Source organism: Lissotriton helveticus, chromosome 8, assembly GCF_964261635.1.
Source record: "Lissotriton helveticus chromosome 8, aLisHel1.1, whole genome shotgun sequence".
NCBI classification, from domain to species: domain Eukaryota; kingdom Metazoa; phylum Chordata; class Amphibia; order Caudata; family Salamandridae; genus Lissotriton; species Lissotriton helveticus.
Window position 1 is genome coordinate 254,645,614 of NC_136069.1, and position 22,371 is coordinate 254,667,984.

A 22,371-nucleotide genomic window follows, 5' to 3' on the forward strand; every position below is an offset into this window, starting at 1 on the left:
GCGTCTAATCTACAACCCGCTGCCCTTCGCTGCACTGGGAAGCGCAGCCGTGGATGGACAGAACGAAGGGGGCCGCTTTCTGCTTAATGCTCGGTCAGGGAGGGGCCCTGCCCGGCTCGTTTTGGGCTGGAGGGCAGTGACACACAGGCCTCTCACCGAGTGTCTGGAGTGGAGTTTTGAGATTTTCAGTGTGGATACAAAATGGGGAAATTCCTGAACCGCACACAACGCCCCGGGGGAAGGGTGCAATGTATGCCAGGATTACTCCCCCCCCTCGCACACTCCCTCCTCCGATAGTGCGGGCTGATGTCTGTAGTCACTCTGCTTCTATCAAGGGAGTGCCCCTTAACTGGAAATCGCACAATCTTCATATTCCTGCGGAATGCAACAACGTCCATCAAAAGATTGCTCTTGGTTCCCAAAACATTGTTTTTTTCTGAAGAATAGTTCATCTTTCCAAATGTATAGGGATATTAGCACCTGTGTGACAGTCCCATTCTTTAGGAAAGGTGGCATATTTAAAAAATATATTTTGTCTATCAAAAAGCATGCTGTCCCGTTACCCTGAAGGATGAGCGTGCCCAAAAATAATGATATACAAGGAAGTCACTGTTACTCACGAGCCCAGCATTATTTTCTAGCAGCCTCACCGGAAGTCAGGCAAAGTCGCCTGTGACGGGGCGGGGCTGCGTCCGGACCGGAAGAGAAGGCGGAGTGAAAGCGTCTCGCGACGCCAGAAGGAGAGCGGAGTCCCTCAGAATTGACCTGGTAAGTTGAAAAGGGCTGGGGGGGGGCTCGGTTCCCTCGTTGTGTGTGTGTGTGTGTGTGTGCTTGTGTGTGTATGCATGTGTGCGACGGCGGGGGAGAGGGGGGGTGCACTCGTGTGTGTGCGCGCGTGTGTGTATGTGTGCGGGGGGGTGGGTGTCTCTATATGTATGTGTGTGGGTGTTTGCCGTGTGCTCGAGGCACCGCAGGGGGAGCACGCTCGGAGCCATGAGCTGGTGGGCTTCGCGGCGGATGAAGCGCAGACGGGAGACCTTTCCTCTGGGCCACCAGGTGAGGCAGCGCACCCCTTCCCGCCTAGACTGGACATCCTCGCGTGCACCTCCTGCCCCCCCTACGTCATGTGCGCCTCACTCACATCTGGGGAGTGGTCTGTGCACCCTACCTTCATTCTGGCCAACTTAATACTTTCTGATTGTCGGCCCAAGTAGTACGGGGTGAGGATGAGGTGCGCTTTTGGGGTGTGTTTATGGCTTTTACGGGTGCCCTCTGTACTGTACACTCTCGCGCCCAAGAGAGGTTAAGACGGAGTTTGTACCAGTTGAATAACATTGTGAGAGAGAAAGCGGTCGTTTCCACTGTACCCACTGCAGTGGCTTTGCCAGGGGCGCCTCTTTCCAAAAGCCATCTGGTAATCATTAATGCAATATCATTCATCCGAGTTAAACACGGTGTAATTGTTCAAGTTGCTGTTAACCTTCGGTGTAAGATGCGGTGTGAACAACGAGAGCTAACAGCTTTACTTACTCCCTCAGTCGCTGCTTTTTTCGTGTTTGTTTCGTAAGTCAAAACATTGAAACGCACATGCAGCATTGTCCCTGCAACTTTGCCCCAGTTTGAAAGTCGTCTCGTTGGTAACGTGCCCCTTCCAAACAGAGGCAACATCCAAGAATTATAGGAGAGAATCGCACTTATATTGCGAGTAACTAGGAAAGTTGTCGAGAAGCAATTAGAATAGGAAAGACTGGCCTGAGAGGACTGCTCCTGTTTGGCGTTTAAAAGCCTACGCTGTTGATATGATGGTAATTAGGGGGGGTAAAGTTTGGAAACGGTGAGGGAAGAGAGCGCCGAGGGAGTTAGTGTCGGCAGAGAAACGGAGAGAATGAAGGAAAGATGAGTATTTCAGAGACGACCAGAGAAAGAGAGCGAGTGAGTTTGACGGTGACACAAATAATGGGTAAAAAAGAGAGAACTTCAGATTGACAGCGAAAGAGTGTGTCGGAAGACGGAGACGGGCATAGAGAACGAAAGGGGAAATGCACAGAAAAGAAAGCAACAGTGAGGTGCACAGAGCGGTGACAAAACCTTTGTGCGCTTGTGTGTGTGTATGCGCATGCGTGTGTGCTTCCCAGGAGACAGCGCCTGGCCACAGCGCACGTTCGCGTGCGCGTGTCAGTTTGAAATCGCCTCCAAGGCGATGCACGCGGCCAGGATTGTCTCCTGGGAAGCTCACACGCCGACAAAAGGTTCTCGGCGGAGACGCGCTTCGTGCGGCTAGCCGAGACCTAAAAAGGAGCCTTCTCTACGGCGGCTCCCACCCTCAGCCACTTCCTCCAAGGCTAAAGAAAAAGTCACTGCAATATTTACCACTTGCTTAAGGCACTTGGGCCAGATGTAGGTAGCCAAATACCGGTCGGTAACGGCCGAATTCGGCCGTTACCGACCGGTATTTGGCTTTTGAGATGTAGGTGGTTCTAAATTTACAGAATCGGTATATTTACCGATTCGGTTAATTTACCACTTCGGTATTTTACCGAATCGGTAAATATACCGATTCTGTAAATCCATATGTAGGTGGGACTCTTCAGAGTCCCAAAGGCCCTACAAATTCGGTATTTTAACACCCAATCCAATTGGGTGTTAAAATACCGAATTCAGGTGTGCATGCACATGTGTGCATGCACACCTAGCCATGTGACAGACAGACATGCCCTTAGGGCATGTCTGTGTGCCACATGACGCACATGCCTATTTTTGGGGTGCCAGAGGGTGTCAAAGTGACACCCCCTGCACCCTTGCTAAAATCGGTATTTACCGATTCTGTAATTACAGAATCGGTAATTACAGAATCGGTAATTACAGAATCGGTATTGCCCATTGATTCCTATGGGCTTCACAGCCCATAGGAATTAATAGGAAAGACCGATTCGGTATTTCCAGATTCGGTAAATACCGAATCTTAACGATTCGGTATTTCCACATCTGGAAATACCTACATCTCCCCCCTTCATATTTACCACTTCTTAAATACCGAATCGGTATGATTCGGTATTTAAGAAGTGGTAAATATGAATTACCTACATCGGGCCCCTGGTGAATGTTTGCAGATTTGAGCCCATTATTTCTCCTTCAGGAAATAAAACCTCGCGAAATTTGACCCGGTGTTCCAGATTCTGCTATGCTATTCTCCATTCTAAGGTAAATACCTTGTAATTCGCTTTTATTTCACAGTGCAATCTCAGTTTTGTTAATTCTGGCCCATTATATCTCCAAGACCTGTCTTCCAAGACAGTGCACAAATAACATTCTTATGCGCAAATTCTTTTTGACCTTTCAAAGTCAGAAATCATGATGGATTTATAGTAAATAGATGTGAAATTATAAAGTTTATTGTTCATTGACAAACATATAAATAATATCATCACAAATATAAAATATTAATTAAAATATACACGTTCTAAGTATCTTGAATTGAAGAATAAATAGCGTTGTCAGCTTTTACCACTAATTTCCTAAAATATGTACGTGGGCGATTACAAAAATAGAATATGTTCCTAGAGCAATCTTTCACTTTTTGAAGAACAGTCTGCTTTCCACTGCGAATTCTAATTCTGAGCTTTTCTTAACATCCAAACCAACTGGTACTCTTAAGTGTGCGCGTGACTTTCTTAGACTTTGTGTTGAATTCAAACTGCTTGTGTCCACTGAAGAAATACAAATGGCCTGCGAAAAAAATAAAGGTAATTATTGTACTGTGCATGTCATTGTCCAAATCAGTTCTTGAGAACCAGTCCCTTTTTGCCAAGCACCAATATTCCAATACAGTCTGTCAGGTTGTAAGACGCAAGCTTAACTTCCGGAAAAAACTGAAGACGCACATGTTCAAAATGCACCTTAACCCCCTCCCCACCCCGTATCGCCTCCATCAAGCTCCAGATGGTCATTTAATTCAATTGTTCTGTCTGCTCAAGTCGCCCCCTCTCCTCGTGCCTTTTATGACGCAGTGCTTTATTGTTCTAGGTTTCCCGGAATTGCTCTTACACGTGTAGTGAGGTCCACCCTAAACCAATTTTGAGAATGAATGAATGAGCTATTCCTAAATACCCCACATTAGGAGTAAATCTTTGTATTCCAGTTATCTACACACAACTTTCCGACCTTTACAAATAAAGTTGCTTTTGAACACACATATATAGTAGTACAGCATGTCTATTAGTGAACATTCTTCTACTTATAAATAGTGAAACCTTATGCAATTCTGCATCTGTGGAGTTTTCCACACAATACGGAAGGGAGGAGCTGTGCTGAAATTAGGTGTGATATAAATACTAGAACTAGCTCCAAGGAGCAGCTGAGCACTTTACAGTAAACACCTTTTATATTTATCGCAGCAGTACAGTGTGTGGGACGCCTCTGCGACCAGATTATTGAAAGCAGTATCCTTACAGGATTCCTGTCAGGAGTAGGCATGCGCTTTACAAAATGCATATTCATTCATTCAGGCTATGCTGTTGGTGTGGAGCACAGTGAGCCTCTAAGGATCAAATGCACTTAGATGGAGTTTTGCTTATATATTTCTTGTTTATATTAGCCGGACCTGCTGTGGTGATGGAGTGTCACCAGTGAGCATGTTTTATCTAAAAACACCACCACTTCACGCATAACAAGAATGGCTTAATATCGGTTACCCTAAACATGGACCTAGTTTAATCTATAATGAAAAATGTCTGCAATGTATGTCATGGGTGAAAAGCAGAAAATCACAAGGAAAGTCATTGTCCAAATCATTTAGGCTCGGAAATATTTACAGAGATCAGGTGTTCCATTTGTTACATTTACTACTTTTTTGTATTAAAATGATCAACTTGCCCAATATTTTTATGGTGTACTACTTGCTCAGCTTACCATTTTCTTGAAACACAGCGTGGATTTTCTTGCCAACTCCTGGGAAGTCATCTTCTATCCGTCGTGGATAGCCTTTGTCCATGACCCGCTTTGCTTCATCGAAACTAAAGAAGGACACATTTAAAAAAGGTATGATATATATATCAGCCACTTATATGTCCTGCTGAAAATCAACAATAATCATAATAAGTCAGATTAAATACTCCTTTATTGGCCGGATAACCCGTTAGGGTGGGCTAAAAGGTTATATTAGTAATCACCTATACCACAATTTTCAAAATGACTCTGCTGTATAGAAGTATAAAAGGCTTAGAATTCTGGCCTTTACTGCTGCTTTTGTACGCACACTGTAATCCTTCTGAGTCTTCTTTGATTGAAGTGAGGGGCCGAAGCATGATCCTTAGATGGGACAGGGAGTAGAGAAACATTTGGGACGCATGGTGGCATGGGGTTCAGGTGAGAACATCTGGAGGATAAGGAGAGCTGGGCAGGCTAGAAGAACAGGTTCAGATTAAAGTACGGTGTTATGAAAAGTGTCTTGAGGTATAAAAATTGAACACAAAAACAGCAGGTTGGTGTGCTTCTGCCCAGTTGGGAAGTGAGGGGTGCAGGAATGTGGATCACAAGGAGGATAATGCAGGTTTGGAATAATTAATCTGATCGAAAAATAATATGAGACACAGAAAGAGGGAGTTGTGAAATTGATAGTTGGATGGGGAAACAGACTTGGGCAGCAAGGAAGAAAGGTCTGGGAGTAGGAACTGTTCTAATAGCCATTTGCTCTCTAGTGTCAGCAGCAGGACATGTCTTTTCCTCATTAAGTACCACCACCTTCGGTGTCAGCCCATGGATATGGGAAGACACATAATAAACAGTAGCTGACCTGAGTAGTTGACACTGTAGTGAAATAAATGCATGCCAACTGAGTTATAGAGCAGTCAGACTAAACTAAGAGGCGATGTGGAAAGTATTTGTGAAGCACAATAATCAGAGTAACACAGTGAAAACACCACAAAAAGACTCTGCACCAAATTAGGAAAATAAAAAATATGTCTCTGATTTAAATAATACCAAAAAGACTATAATCCAGTAATATTTATCAAGATATAGGGCCAGATGTAGGTAGCCCTTTACCGGTCGGAAACGGCCGAAAATACCGAATTTCGGCCGTTTCCAACCGGTAAAGGGCTATGGAGATGTAGGGGCTAGAAAAGCGTACATTTTCGGTAATTTTACCGAATCGGTAATTTTACCGAATCGGTAAAATTACAGAATCGGTAAATTTACAGATTCTGTAAATTTTACCGATTCGGTAAATTTACCATTCGGTAAAAATACCGAAAATGTATTTTGTGATGTAGGTAGTACTTCTAACAGTGCTACATGGCCTTTAGAATTCGGTATTTACCATGCAATACAATTGCATGGTAAATTACGAATTCTTGTGTACATGCACATCTGTGCATGTACACCTGTGCCATGTGGCACACAGACATGCCCTAAGGGCATGCATGTGTGCCACATGGCGCAAACGCCAGTTACAGGGGTGCAACAGGGTGTCAAAGTGACACCCTGTCCCCCTTAGCAATTCGGTATTTTTACCGATTCGGTAAATACCGAATCAGTATTTGCTATTGAATCCTATGGGCTTCAAGGCCCATAGGATTCAATAGCAAATACCGATTCGGTATTTACCGAATCGGTAAATACCGAATCTTACCGATTCGGTAAAAAATACCGAATTTTTACCTACATCTCATTTACAGATTCATAAATACCGAATCGGTAAAATTCGGTATTTATGAATCGGTAAATGAGATTTACCTACATCTGGCCCTTAGGTGTTTAAAGCATGTATGAAATCGTAGTGCTAAAAACACATGAGTTTATTTTTGGACCTTTACGGTAATACTCGCCCAATTACAACAGTCTCCATTAGGGATCGTAAACGGGACTGTCCCAGCAGCGGCGGAACAGCAAAGCAGAGCTCCAAGAGTCCTGGGGAGGTGAGTTTACTGTTGCAAAAGGGAGTAAAACTCAATGCCCAAGAATCGCCCATATAAGAGTCCTCTCCCGGACCCTACGCAACCGAGCACTGGCAAGTCAGCTGCTTGCAGGAGAGCAGTGCAACTTTAGGGTCCACGCAGGTCCTGGCAGTTACAGTTCCTTTTGCAGGGGCAATGCAGCGTGTTATGGAAGGACTGCCGGTGGGGCTGGGCTTGAGGGCTGGGCTCTCAATACCACGATTGCATCCCTGCGAGGGCCACTGCGAACTGTCGTCGTCCAGTGCTGGTGGGCCCAGAGCGGGCACAGTGGTCTCCTGCAGCCTCAGTTACAGGTGGGCCACACGTTACCCTGGCAGCCTCAGTTCACAGGAAAATGGTGCTCGTGCTGACGATCTATCACTAGTCTGGACTCATCAATTAGCAAGGAAACATGAGTCCTTGATTGGCATACAAAGTGCTCCGTGGCTGGAAATCAAAGAGCTGATCTTCATTATACACCGGCAATGTGCTAGTTCTCACAGAACGGGCATGGCAGCAGTATAGCAGCCAAAGATAACAAAGTGTTTGATGGCCCTGAGACTTCTAAGAACAGGGGGCAAATCAACATGCTCCTGGAGTTAGTTCAGGTTTCAAGAGGTTGTTGAGCAGGTTTAGTCCTTCTCACTGCAAGAGTCAGCAGGCGGAAGACCAGAACAGCAGAGTAAGTTGCAAAGTGGCAGTCCCTCAATAAAGCACAGAAAAACAGCAGACAGAAGGCTCACTCAGCAGAGCTGTTAACAACGTGGCAGTCCCTCCTGGCTGCACAGTTCCTTTTCTTGGCAAAGTCTCCTCAGGACCTAAAAGTGAACTGACTTGCTGACTTGGGGGTTTCAGGGGTCCAGTACTTATAGCCAAATGTACCTTTCAAGTGGAGAAGACATCAAAGAGGCCTTCGAACCTCACAAGGTCCCTGCCCTTCCTTCCCTGACTCCAGACACACTACAGGAGGGTGTGCTGCTCTTTGTGTGGGGACAGGCACAACCCTACTCAGGTGCAAGTGTCAGCTCCTCACTCCCAGTTTACCTCAGAGAGGCCCATCAGCCTGATGACGGCCATCAGGATCCAAATGTCACACCCCAGCTCTCCTTGTGTGAGTTTCTGGAGGGAGTGCACAAAGCCCAGCTGTCACCCTAACCCAGACGTGTATTCAGAAACAGGCAGGGGCTCAGATGGTTAAAGTAAGAAAATGCAAACTTTCTACAAGTGGCATTTTCAGACCTGCAATTTCAGAACCAACTTTACTAAAATATGTTTTTTTCAAATTGTGAGACCAGAGACACCAAACTCTAATTTTCTAACTGTTCCCAATGGGAAATTCGACTTAAAAGATGTTTTAAGGTCCCATGGGAGAGATAGGCTGGACAGTTGTGAAAAATGAATTCAGCAGGACATATAAACCTCAAATGTACATGTCCTATCTTTTAAATACACTGCACCCTACGCATGGGGCTACCTAGGGCCTACCTTGGGAGTGTCTGACTAAACAGGTCGATATGGGAGTTTAAAACTGCACACACAGGCTCTGCAATGGCTGGTCTGAGACATGTTTAAAGGGTTACTGACTGGGTGGCACAATCAGTGCTGCAGGTCCACTAGTAGCTTTTAATTTACAGGCCATGGGCACATATAGTGCACTTTACTAGGGTCATATAAGTACATTAAATATAGCAATTGTGGATAAGCCAATGTTACCATGTTTTGAGTACAGAGCACCTGCACCTTAGCACTGGTTAGCATTGGTAAAGTTAGTGTCAAAAGTCCTAAAGCCAACAAAAACAAATTCAGCAAAATTGGGAGGAGGAAGGCAAAATGTTTGGGGGTGATCCTGCAGAAAGGGAAATTTCCAACAGCCAGTGCCTAATATATACAGGACTTACTTTTCATTCGGATAACATGTCTTATTTTTCATTATTAAGCAAAGGAAAAAAAACAGTAATACAAAACAGAAAATGACAAATGGGAGAAAAGGAACCAACAAGAGTGAGAGAGAGAGACAGTGACAGTAAGTAAGTGTAGGATTGGGGGAAAAATGGCATGAGGTGTATTTAACACTATGCAGCCCCATTATTCAGGATCTGCAGCATTCATCAGCGGCAGAGGAGAGCTCCTTAGAAAACAATTGAGGCTCTTCAATTCTTTTTTTTTTTAAATGACTACTGCATTTTTTGTTAGCAGGGAAACAAAGTTGCAACTCTTCAGGCACTCAGAGCCCGATTCACAAAGATTCTCCAAAGTCGTGGTGGATGCTTCGTAGTTGCAATGGAATTTTCACACTCGTGTCAGAATCTTAGAGGTGAGAAACCACAGTGAGGAGATTCCATCATAAGTGTGGAAATTCCACCATGACTAAACAGGCGCCCCCAGCGCATAGGGGAGGGCGCCCTTAGTAGCGCCACAGGACTGAACCTCCTCCGGGGCCAAGAAGGGGGGCTGGAAGAAGAAGGTTTCAGGTGATGTCATCGGGGGGTGCAGGAAATACCTGGTAGGTTATTTAAGGCTGCACCCCAGTGGTTTCAACCTCTTTCTCCCCTTGGCGTAGTGTGTTGCCTGCATAATCAGACGTTTAGTAATATTTAGTGGTGGTTCACATTATTACTGCAGCTAGTAACTAATGAACCATATTGGTACACTCACATTTTCTGAATGACCAATGCGGTGGACCCGGCAGTAAATTGGATAGATATTGAGGCCGCTGTAGGCTTTTCTGAACTAGCATCGCACTGAGAATCACAGTAGGAAATGCGGTGGGCGAGGTCGCAAATTGGATAGATAGTGAGGCCCCTGCGATATGCGGGGTTGCGCCCATATGTGGGGGCAGTGGTAATGGTGGCGCGCAACAGTTTGCAAAAATGTAAGGTGGAAATTTAACAGATTTGGAGGCCGCCCCCGTATGCGGGGGTATGGGCAATGCTATTCGATAAATTTGCTTTAACTGAATAACGAGGCCGCTTACGCAGGCAGGAAAGCCCAGTAATGGTGGCTCGGGTCATCAATAAAAAATATGCGGTTAAAGCTGAAAGTTTGGGGGTAATGAGGCTGCTGCAATAGGCGAGCGGGGCCCGTATGTGTGGGCGGCGGTAATGGCGGCTCGCTGCTGCATTCTTTAAAAGTGTAAAGGTTGTGATGCAACTGTAAGCTGGAATGAGGCCGCGCCCATATGCAGGAGAGAGGCGGCTCGCAGCACGAGTCAGGTAGAAAACTTTATTGATCTGGATAATGATGCAGCTCCCGCACACTTCACTTTATTGGTTATGGAGGTGATATTTACTATAACCTTAACTGGATAATGAGCGCAGCAATAATTGCAGCCCAGGATGCACCCGTACAGGGGGAGACGGCCGCACTTGGGAGAGTTATTGCAAGCGCAATATTTATAGCCCAGGTCATTCTGATACATGGAGAGCGGACACGCTTGCGGTTTCAGGGCCAATGACTACGCCCCTGGCTGTACATGTGCAGAGAGGCCGGCTGTATTTAGGACTGCGTAAAGAGGCGTACCCAGGCCCACAGGTAACGTTGGTTCATGCGGATCATGGGTGCGGCCTGTATGGGGCAGAGGACCCTTTTAGTAGGTCAAAGGGTGTACTCTTTTAGCAATAATCACAATGTGAGCAGGTTGTATGTGGCACAGAGTTCGCAGGGTACTCAGAAACTAGGTGTTTAACATATAATATCTTTTGTTTCTGAATAGTAGGTTACAAGACATGGCGCCGAAGCACGCACGCTCAAACCCCGGGAAGTCTGCTACCCAGGAGAATTTCCACGCCCTGAGCGAGCTTTGGAAGGCAGCAAAATGGCATGGCATGGAGGCAGCGCTGCAGAAGTTGTCAGGTGGGCCAGAGCAACAGCCAGACAACAGAGCACCAAAACCGCAGAGGAAGGTCCCGGTTCGCTATAGGGAGGGTCAACAGGACAAGCCCAGCCAACAGCCTAAATCAGTAGCCACAGTGGTGGGTGAATCAATTGCTCAGGGCATGGCCGCGCGTAGCTAAGGTGGCGCACGGGCCAGTAGTTAACATGAGTGTGGCGCGTTGGGCAGAGCATAGTGGTGATCACAACTACAGCAGCATCTGTGGGCTCACCACAGGTAGGGGAAGGGCCAGCAGTGACACAAGCGTCAGGGAGCGCAGTGACCCACGAGTCCCCGGTACTGATGGCGGGGTGCTGGTGCCACCACCACCCGGGCCAGGCACAGCGACAGGAGCACAAGGGGGGTTGCAAGCGGCAGGAAGCTAGGTCGCTCACCAGTTCCCGGTAAGGATGGTGGGGGCCTCAGTGCTACCACCACCCTGACCAGTTGCGGCGACATGAGCATAAGGGGGTGGCAGTGCAAGTGTGGGCACAGTCTGGGGACACGCCGGTGAAGGTGGGGTTGGGAGTAACTTAGCCTACTCCCACAGTGACGACAGTGGGGGCAAGCGTAGTACACTCTCCTCCCGTAGTGACCCCATTGATATTTGCTGGCCCCTCCTTCAGCGATTGCATGGCACGTACCGACGGAGACACGAAAAAGGATTCACAAGGGGGAATAATGTCTTTGACTTGATAAATGCAGGGGTGGTCCCAAGTAGGCCCAGAGCAGGTAAGGAGAGTGAGCTAAAGCCAAAAATGGTGTGGGTAGAGTGGTCCTTGAGGTACTGGGTGACAGGGTTTTCCATTTATGTGGCGATTCTGACTGAGAATCACCATTGTTAGCCCCACAATTATTTGGGTCCATGTCCCTCATACATGGAGCGGCATCCGAGTTCCAAGGGGCAGTGTGGATGCAGTATGACATTAAGTTTAGGCAGATGAAAGCTGTTAGGCAAGAAATAGCATGGGACCAGAGGGAGATCAATATTTGGCACGCAGAGTTCAATATGTCTCAAGAAACGGGGAGGGCGGCTCAGTCCTTTTGCTTCAACAGAAGTTTGGGATAGAAAAACCTAGCCTGCTGACAGTACAAGAAGGAATGTAGCAAGGGGGCAGCATGTAAGTTTAAACACTTACACCCAGAGTGCAAGTGTTTTAAAAAGCAAGGGAAGCAGAGAGAGCAAACAACTCCTAAGTGTCGACAGCCCAATTAATACTGTGAAGCTCCCTTCCCCAATCCGCCTTCACGTTCTCACGCATCTCCTCAGCAAATATAAAAATAGCAAGGATACACACATGCTGTACTATGGTTTCAAGGATGGGTCCCGCATTCCTTCCCATGCACCCCCTACATCAGTCCCACCCAAGAATCAATTGTCAGTTCTGCGACAGCATGAGTTGGTCCATGACAAGATTATGAAGGAGGTGCCAGCGGGGAGGGTGGCGGGAATCCTTAGTTCTCCACTGTGCGCATCCTTGGTTTGTTGGCACCTAGGGCTGGTTCCAAAGGAAGAGTCAGGCAAATTCCACTTGATTCAAAACCTCTCTTACCCCAATGGGTTATCCGTAAATGATGGGTTGGACCTGACACTATGCACAGTGCAATACACCACCTTTGACTAAGCCATTGCAACACTGCAGAGATTCGGCAAGGGGCACTGATAGCCAAATCAGACATAGAGGTAGCCTTCCACCTTCTACTCATTCAGCCGGAAGATACTCGCTTGCTAGGTTTCACTTTTGAGGGTAAGTACTTCCTTGACTTGTGCATGCCCATGGGGAGTTCCATAGCGTGTTCAGTGTTTGAGACATTCAGCATATTCCTGGAATAGGCAGTGAGGGATTTGGTGTCATCGGACGATGTGGTGCATTACCTAGATGACTTCCTGTTCATGGGTACCCACAGATGACCGGGCATGTGGGAGGGCCCTGCTGGGCTTCCAGCTGCTGGCACAGACATTGGCGGTTCCGTTGGCCCCACAACATGTTTGTGCTTCCTGGGTATTGAGATAGACTCAGTGGTAGGGGCATATAGGTTGCCGCAGGAGAAGGTGAGGGTGTTCATGGATACAGTTAATACCTGTATAACAGCCAGGAAGGTTACGCTACATCAGCTGCAGGTCTTGGTAGGGCAATTGAACTTCGCCTTGAGAGTGATTCCCATGGGGAGAGTTTTTTCAAAGAACATAGCGCGAGCAATGACCGTCTTATGGGAAAAGCACCACCACACGAGATTGTCTGCAGAGGTCAGAGAGGACTTAGAGAGGTGGAGGGGGTTACTAAATAATTTCAATGGAATGCTATTGTGGCAGCGCCCAGCACAGAACTGCAAGAAGATAGCCCTCTACACAGATGCGGCGGGCAGCTTTGGGTTTGGGGCAGGGTTGGACTCTCGATAGTGCATGCAGCATTGGCCAGGGGAATGGATTGCGTCTGGGATCACACGCCACGTTACTTTTCTAGAATTATTTCCCATCATTGTCGCCTTACACATTTGGGGGCATCAATAGCAAACACCAGGATAATTTTTTGTTTTGGTTAGACAGCATATCAGTGGTCATGACAATCAATAATCAAAGCCCGAAATTCCTTTGGGTGCTGCGGTTGCTGAACACTCTTATTCGCCTATGTCTCTTGCATAACATGCATTTTTCTAACAAACATGTACTGGGTTTGGATAATGCAGTGGCTGATGCTTTGTCTTGTTTTAAGTTGGCAGAGTTCAGGGCACAGTGGCCTCAAGCGGAAGAAGTGATGGCAGAGTTCCCAGAGGAGTTGTGGAGGCTTGGTGCCCCATTGCCACAGACCTAATTGCAGCAGCGCTGGCATCCAAAAGAAAATGTATGTATGAGAAGGCTTCGGGTGTGTTCGAAACAACGTTCAGATCAGGCGATGAAGCAGAAAGGTTCACCCCGGAAGGAGTACTAGGCTTTCTGGTGGGTCAGAGAGACGCGGGGAAATCATTGTCGCTAGTGCGCCGGCAACTGTCCGCCATTGCCTTCTTTTCCAGGTTAAAAAGGTTCAGGGATCCCACCACGGATTTTAGGGTATGAAAGGCCATCAGAGGTTGGGAACGCATGGTACCGGGTGTACAGGACAATAGGCAACCCATAAACATGGAGAGGCTGGGGAGGATTTTGGGGGTCTTACAGCAGGTTTGCAGGCCCCAGTATGAGGTAGAGCTATTCAGCCTCACGTACGTGCTAGTCTTTTATGGGGTCCTGCGCATCTCAGAGTTGGCAGCATTGTCAAAGGAGGGTGAAGGAGGGCTGGGCATGGCGGATGTCCTCCTGGAGTTAGGGGCAATCCATCTCAGGATCAGGAGGTCAAAAACAGACACGCTAGCGAAAGGTGCAAGGGTGAAATTTCAAGCGGCGCACAACACTGCGTACTGTCCAGTGGCATTGGCAAGGGATTACCTCAGGGGATGCCTTTGATGGCCTCAACAAGGCTTCTTTTACACATGGATGGGGCACTACTGACGCACTACCAGTTCATTCAGGTGTGTAGGCAGGCGCTGGCCTATCTGGGAAAGGATTCAACACAGTTTAGCTCCCACTCATTTTGCATAGGGGCGGGCACCACAGCAGCTGCGATGGACTTGCCAGCGGAAGCAATCAAAAGGGTGGATCAATGGCCGTCAGCATATTTTGAGCAGTATGTGCAGCCAAGTCCTGTGTAGAGGGAGGAATGATGCCCGCCATGACCGTCCCTCAACATCATATCCCACAAGGAATTCAACTTCTTAAATAATCAACACCCATGCACACATCGGTCCTCTATGTACTCCCGAAAATCCATAAGGACAGCACCAATCTACCTGGTCGCCCCATCGTGTCTGGATGCGGGTCAATGGTGTAACCATTAGGTAAATACATTGATGCCATAATAAAATAATTAGTTCCTTCCACAGACACATTTATCAAAGATACCATGGACCTCATCCTTACCATTGAAGACAGACCCTTTGACACCACTACTGATCTCATGGTCGGATTAGACATTGAATCACTTTACACCAACATCCCACACAGTGAAGGACTCCAAGTTATCGAGACTCTGTTGAATACCAGGCCCAGACCCACCTTAATCCTCAATGAATTCATCATGGACCTTTTACATATTGCCCCACAAAATAACTATTTTTTGTATCGCAACTCTTTCTACATCCAAATCAAAGAAGTCTACATGGGAGCTTGCTTTGCTCCAAATTTTGCCCGTCTGTTCGTCCACAACCTTGAAAAAACCCACATACTCACCCCCACCATTCCATTCCTGAACCACATCACCCTGTGGCATTGATATATCGACGATATTCTGGTACTATGGAAATGAACCACAGGATCTTTCGACCACTTTCTCGACTGGCTTAACCAGTCCCAAGTACACCTCTAATTCACCTGTGATGCAAACCCAAACGACTTCCCTTTCCTACATGTCCTTATACATGCTGAAGATGAAAATATCGGTACCTGCCTTTACCGAAAGCCTACAGTGAGGAACACCCTTCTCCACTACTCAAGTTACCAACCCCGAGGTCGGTGGGACGGCCTTCCATATGGCCAATTCATACGGATCTGAAGGAACTGTAAATGGCGGAAAAGATTACTTCCAAGAATCGGACATCCTCATTAAAAAACTGAATGAAAGGGGTTACCCTAAATGCCTAGTCACTAGAGCATGCAAGAGAGCCTGGTACTGCCACCGGGAAATGCTCCTCACGCCCCAACCTAAAAAGATGACAACCAGGATACAATTTGTCTCCAGATTCAGCCCCTGCAGCAACAAGGTTAGCAAGATCATCAAACGCAACTGGCCATTACGGAGACGTTTTGACACATTTAGAGAGCCTCCCCTCTTTTCATACCAACGTTTCAACAACCTTGCAACACATCTAGTTCATGCAATCACATGGCCAACTCACATACAAGAAATAAGGGCTATCACTGCTTCCTGGGGCCTACCGCCCGCCATCGAACATTACAAATGCCAAAATTGCTCCGTGTGTGACCTTACACAGAACACGAAGGACTTCAAAAACAACAACAGATCCAACCCCTTAAAAACCCTCACCAATTGTAGATCTCAAAACGTCATCAACGCCATCCGATGTCCCTGCGACCTCCTATATATCGGTCAAACCACCCAAATGGTCAAACAGAGGATCATCCAGCACAAAAGCAGAATCCACTGCAAGGTCCTTACTGCTCCATTGGTTACCCATTACATTGAAAATAACCATAGCGAAACAGAAATCACCTGGCAAGTGATAGACCAACCTACAATACCAATCAGAGGGGGAGACATCAAAGCCCTCCTCAACAAGTGTGAATGCAAATGGATCACCATTTGCAACTCTGTCAATTCAGGTTTGAACACAATTGATGAATGGAATATTACAATCCTACTCTGGGCCCCTCCATCTGGAACATTTCCAGAATATGCCAAGCTGGGCGACCTGACTCGGCTCCTTGAGCCCTACACCCGCACACACTAGAGGTTCTCAAACTTCCATACCTAGTACAAGCACTCTCCTATAGCCCACCTTGAGTAGTGCCACTTACACCATTGCTTAATTGTTCATATATTGATTTCTGTTTATTATATTTTTTTATTATTATATACATGCCTACCATCAAATGGTCAATGTTCAATTGCTTTATGCGTTTTTAGTTCTCCAGTCATTGGCCAATCGAGGCTTGTATTGCAAGATCTGTCATTTAGATACATGCCTACCATCTTATGGTTATTGTTTATTTGCCTTATCCGTTTTCATTTTCAATTTATGGGCCAACCTTGGTCACATACATGCCAAGGTATGTTGGTCACATACATGCCTACTATCAAATGTTTAACATTCATCTTCTTTATTGGCTGTATGACTTATTGGCCTCTCGAGGCTTTGATGACATGCACTTCTGTTTGACACAGAGGGCTCTCCGTTGTATACTCCCTCCTTCAGCCTCGCAGTCAAGCCAGTCCCCTCCTTGTTCCCTTTCCCCGCCCCCCTTCCAAGTCCTTCACCCTCCTCATTTCAACCCCGCCCACACTGCGTCACTGCCAACACACACCCCCCTGCTGTGGTCACATGACCACGGGCGCCTCATGACCCGGAAAGCCGCTTTCATATTCACTTCACTTCCCCTCGCCATCGCCCTCCATACCGCACAGGATCGTGGCGGTACACGGTCGATTTTCTCACCGTCCCATGCCGGAGAATTCTAATTCTGCAAGGTAAGAATTGCTTTAACCCAACCGGCTTGCTTCCGTTTTATGCCGATGAGCTCCGTCATTCCTGCCCACGTACCCCGAGGTCTCCGAGCCTAACTGAATCGCCCGTTTTTCCAAAGATCCTGAGTGCACACAATTCCACTGCTCCACTGATGTCCCCCTGGACACGGCTCAAACCAGTCTCTCACCAGGTAACTCATGCACTTCTTCCGACCTCTGACACACGTCACCCATTGCTCGTTTCTCCACAGATTCGGAGCGCACATCAATAATTGTGCTTCATCCATCCGTCTCGCTGATGTCCTCCTAAACAGGGCTTTTCTCAACCGCTAATTCCTTTCAGGTAACTTTTGCACTGGTGTGCACTTCACTCAATTTCTGCCCCTGCACCGCATCAGCTCACCCTTGCCAGCTGACACCATACACCCAAATCCCACTGTGCCTCATTAGCCAGAGCCAGACCTCTCCATTAGCTGACACAGAACCCCTATTCACTCTGCTTCACCAGCCATACTCCCAGACCACACCGCCTCATGCAACAATCACCACCCCACTCCACCCTCCTGCCATTTACAACACCTCTCTCATGCCTTACCAGCACCCCCCCTCTGCGCAACTGTTTCCTTCCCTGTCCTTTCCTCCTCCCGGCCTGGCCTCCCACCCAGTAGGCCCCCGCTGTCCTATCTAATTTGAGATATTGTTACTGCTTTCCATGACCGCCAGTCATGGTCATAACAGCAATTCTCTCTCTCTTTTAGTTGATGTGCGCAGCACCGTAAACGTATGTTGGTGTGGGTCTTCCTTTATTCATAGAGCGGAGCAGCAATTCTGCGGGTCCAGTCTGGAGGAAGCACAAGGGAGCGCTGGGTTTGCACACCATTGGATTGGGGTGGGGGGTCTAAGATTGCAGGATCTGTTTGGTCGGCTTGAACAAGCAATTGAATCAAAAGCAGTTGCCCGCCCGGTCATTTTAGTCATTCACGCTGGAGGGAATGATATGATGCCGCTAGGCAGACGAGGGGTGAAGGAGGCCTTGTTCGCAGCCATGTCTAGGATTAGACAATACTTACAGACAACGTCAATAATGTGGTCGGAAGTAATACCACGAGGAGTATCAGCTGGGGGGGGCTCCAGTGAAGGCAATGAACAAATCTGTAAAGAAGCTGAACCATTCAATCTAAAGAATAATTAGCAAGTTCCACTAGGTCACAATTCGGCACAACTTGCTCCATCTAGGGAAAAGGGGGCAGTTCCATCAGGATGGGGGGCATTTATCGTCAAAAGGGCAGGAGCTTTTATCCAGAGTATACTGGGGGCTTTTGTGGAGCACAGTCAGCACCGGTGGGGAGGGCGAGTGTGACAGGGAGCTTCTCACCCTGTGGCGGAGCAATGACAGTTAACGGCAAAGGGGGATGCACAACAATGGAGGTTCAGTGACTGGATGGACCCCAGGAGAGGATAGGATCAATGTGTGCAAAGGGTAGGCAGGGAGGAGGGACTGACCTGCTGGTGGTCCTGGACTCTACTTCCCTAACCCGCAACGTATGGACTGAGTAGAATCTTGGGAGGCTGTCTGTGTTCGGGTACCCCGGCGGGCCAGTGCGCTATCCACAGCAGAGTGTGTGCTAGGTGGGCCTAGATGGCCAAGTTCAAGCGTACGGCCAAGTTCAAGTGTAATATCCTGCCTAATTTCATTACTGCCTTTGATATGTTGATGCCGCTAACGTGTGATGCTGTGAATAATGTTATATATCCAAGTAGGATACTTTTACTCTCGTATTGGTTTGTGGTGAATTATCTGGTTTGATGTGAATAAAAAGGCTACACCTTGGACAACATACCCTGGTTCTGAGAGTTCTTGGGCACAGCAGAGAGGAAAGGTGACGGAAGTTTAGGAGGATTGAATGTCACGTTGTGCGCTTATTATGTGGAGGCTCCTTGTGAATCGCCCCTCAGTGTTGGACTGACATTTCATTCAGTCTGGCCCTGCCGGATGGGTCAGACTGAAAGGGCCAGTGTGTGGGCTATCTTTTTTTGGTCCCTGTCACAATCTACTGGACCAAAACAGTGTCCACATATACGTAATTTTCAGATGTCCCCTCTGGCATTCCCAGGCTGCCAAACTGACCAAAAGGCTAATAAACACTACAGGCACTGTATTTCTACCATCCATTAGTTGCGGCCGCTATGGGAGTACCTGCCGGGCGGTGACGTGGGGAGTGGGAGGGGCAGGGTGGGGGGTAGTAATGTATGGATTACGGACCTTAAAAGGTAGGTAAACATATAAATAAATAAAACGAATTTCGTTGCGCGCACTGCATCGCATTTGGTGATGCAATGCACGCAACGAAATTCGTTTTATTTATTTATATGTTCACTTACCTGTTAAGGTCCGTAATCCATACATTACTAGCCCCCACCCTGCCCCTCCCCCTCCCCACTACACCGCCCGGCAGGTACTCCCATACCGGCCGCGGCTGCACATCCATTCCTTTCTCCTTCATTAGAAGTTAACTTTGTATATTCTAATAGCCTTCATTGACTGTAGCGAGGGAAGAGAAATCAGCTGGAAACATCATTTTATATAACTAAGAAAAAAAACTCACGATCGTTCATTCCTACCTCCAGTACTGGTCTCCTATGTAGAAATATGTTTTCTCTGTGCCCTGAAGATGCACGGCTGCGTCGATGTGAGTCACATTTCTGGGGAATCCAAGTTGGTATATGTTTTTCGGGTAACTTGGCAATATGTCAAATCCCTGAAGGGCCCAGTATTTGTGTCCTGTAAAAGCATGAACAATAACATATATTTATGAGCAACTCTACTTTTAATATGTTTGCACGGTTCTTTTAATGCCTCGCTTTACCTTAATATTACATTTTATTTATAAAGCTGTTCAGTTAATCGGCTTTCAAATACATAAATTCTGTAGCACATAAATAGAACAATATTATTGCTAATTTAAGGCAGTTATTAGTTGCAGTTTTGGGCTAACTGTTGCCTTAAATAGTTGAAGAGTTCGAGCACGACTGTACAAATATGGCTGTTTGTGACTTGCATTTTAAAGTAATGTGCTACTTTCAACTGGAAATATGGCACCAGTTGATGGCATCTCTAAAGTAAACAACGGCAAAGACCCCCAAGACATAACACTAAGCAAAATAACAACACAGAAAACCTAACATAGCCAAAAGAGAATTCAGCACAAAGCCCAGTTTACAACACAACACATTGTGCAACACAACAACAAAATGCAGTGATGCAGTCCCAAACACAGCAGCCCTAAAATCAATGAAAGACCACAACAGCAAAATGCAACATAACAAGTGAGTACAAATATTCTAATCACGCATTATAGCTAACAAAAATATTGTTTCGAAATACAGTGGTAAAATGTGTTTACACACAGCAATGCATTACTTTTCACCAAGGGCATATATTAGTGTCAGTCAAAAATGTTTCGTAACCTGGCCCCAAACATCTGTCTAACCGCTCCTTAACATTCTTGTCGACGCATTTCAACACAAGATTGCCCGAAGTGATATTCCATTAATGTTGTAAACTTTGTATCTGAAATGTTCACATGCATGTAAGAAACCATATGGGTGTCTTTTATGCTTATTTTCCTTCAGATGCATAATTGTTTTTCAACAGAATATTACAACATTTGGACTAGTAAAACTGAAGGACATAGGTTTTTTGTAGTGGACTTAAAATATGTTTTATTGTCCAATTGGAGTGCCCTAAGACTTATTAGAACATTGGAATGTTGGTAGCTCCATGGAAAACAATGGAATGCTCTGGGCTTCTAGTGGCTGGTAGAAGCCAAGAGCTCTAACATTTCAATGTTTGATTTTGTTTACAGCTTTTGCTGTGAACAAAACCTCACAGAGACCAAGGGGATTTAAACCCCCTTGTGCTCTGAGAGGCCTTTGTTTTTACTAATTATAGCATTCTGCCCTCTAGGGGCGGAATGTTCTAATAGCCTTAGATCCCTCTGTAGCATGCTCCACCGGCCTTTAAAGGCCATCTTACCTTCTACACAGCCTTTAATGCTGAAACAGGGCTTTAACGGCAGGTAGAGCCCGCTACGGTGGACTCTAAGGCTATAGTATGAACAGTGGGCATTAACTAGTAGTACATCCTATTGCTCCATAGCTGGCCTTTCAGTTTTAGAAAGTTACACATCTTTTGAGGCAATATCGGGGTTCAATCATTCCTGCACATAACACACTACAAAGAATTTTAGCAGAATCATGCAAATTTCACTTTTTCATTACCCAAAACAAACCATTATGAAACTACACATTTGCCAAATCTCTGCCACCCAAAGACAAACATCCTTACAAAGCTCATGAACAAAACACGCTATACAGTATGATATGAGTGCCCAGATAAAAACATACAGTGCCATGCTAATTAATGACAGAAGACAGACAGCATGAAATTACTTTTACCAACCCACAGCGCACAAATATGTCATTTTTTCACTATTCATAGTTTCGTCATACTACTAAGAAAATGTGTGTCATGGAGCGCTCTCCAAAACTGAACTATCACTTTGGTGCATGAATTATAAGGGCTATTAGTACTCAGTGCAATGGAACACACTTCCTTTCCATGGAAGGATGAAAGGCTGTTGCAGTTGAACCCTTGAGTTCCCCAGGTGGAACCCCTCAAACAAAGTATTTTTATTAAATCTATGGTCAAGACATATATTTTAGCAAATATTCTTGAAAGTCGGGAGGGGGGCCAGAGGTATACATGTCTGCCATGGATGCTTGTAGCAGGTTCCCCGTGTAGACCAGAGAAAGGGCAGTTTCTGTTTAAAAGCTAATACAAATGTTTCCTATAAATATATATATATATACACACACACATATATATATATATAAACGCGTAGGAAGGAATTGTATGGTCTGCAATAAATAACATCTTGAAACAGCCAAGAGGTGTGCCGTGTATTTCATTTTGAGGAAGGATATATATATATATATATATATATATATATATTGAAAATATTTGTCTTAATATCTCAGTATTTTATGTTTGATTCTTACTCTGCTATGGCTTCAAAACGACCCATCTATTCATATCACCAAATATGTTTTGGGAGCACATTATTACCAGCGTGCGCAGTATCATGCTTATCACAGAACGGGCACTGCATGTATAATATTTCATCCCAATAATATCAGACTTTACCCCTGGAGAAATGTTGTCTTACATAGACTTGAACCTCTTCAGCTGCCCTAGGCATCTTCTCTCGGCCACCTCTCTTTGCTATAGAGAAAATCATTGCTCTGGTGCAAATAAAAAGGGCGGGTCACTTTC

General features: G+C 46.2%; 1 pseudogene across 1 annotated transcript in view; it reads right to left on the reverse strand.

Annotated features, from left to right (window-relative positions):
- Positions 1 to 3,410: 3,410 nt before the first annotated feature.
- LOC144771589 (matrix metalloproteinase-18-like) overlaps positions 3,411 to 22,371 on the reverse strand; it is a 28,544-nt pseudogene continuing 9,583 nt past the window's right edge. The window contains exons 8-10 of the transcript XR_013599372.1: positions 19,659 to 19,818; positions 4,909 to 5,012; positions 3,411 to 3,726 (exon numbers count right to left, since the gene is read on the reverse strand). The product of XR_013599372.1 is annotated as a matrix metalloproteinase-18-like (transcript). The remainder of the gene's footprint in view (positions 3,727 to 4,908; positions 5,013 to 19,658; positions 19,819 to 22,371) is intronic.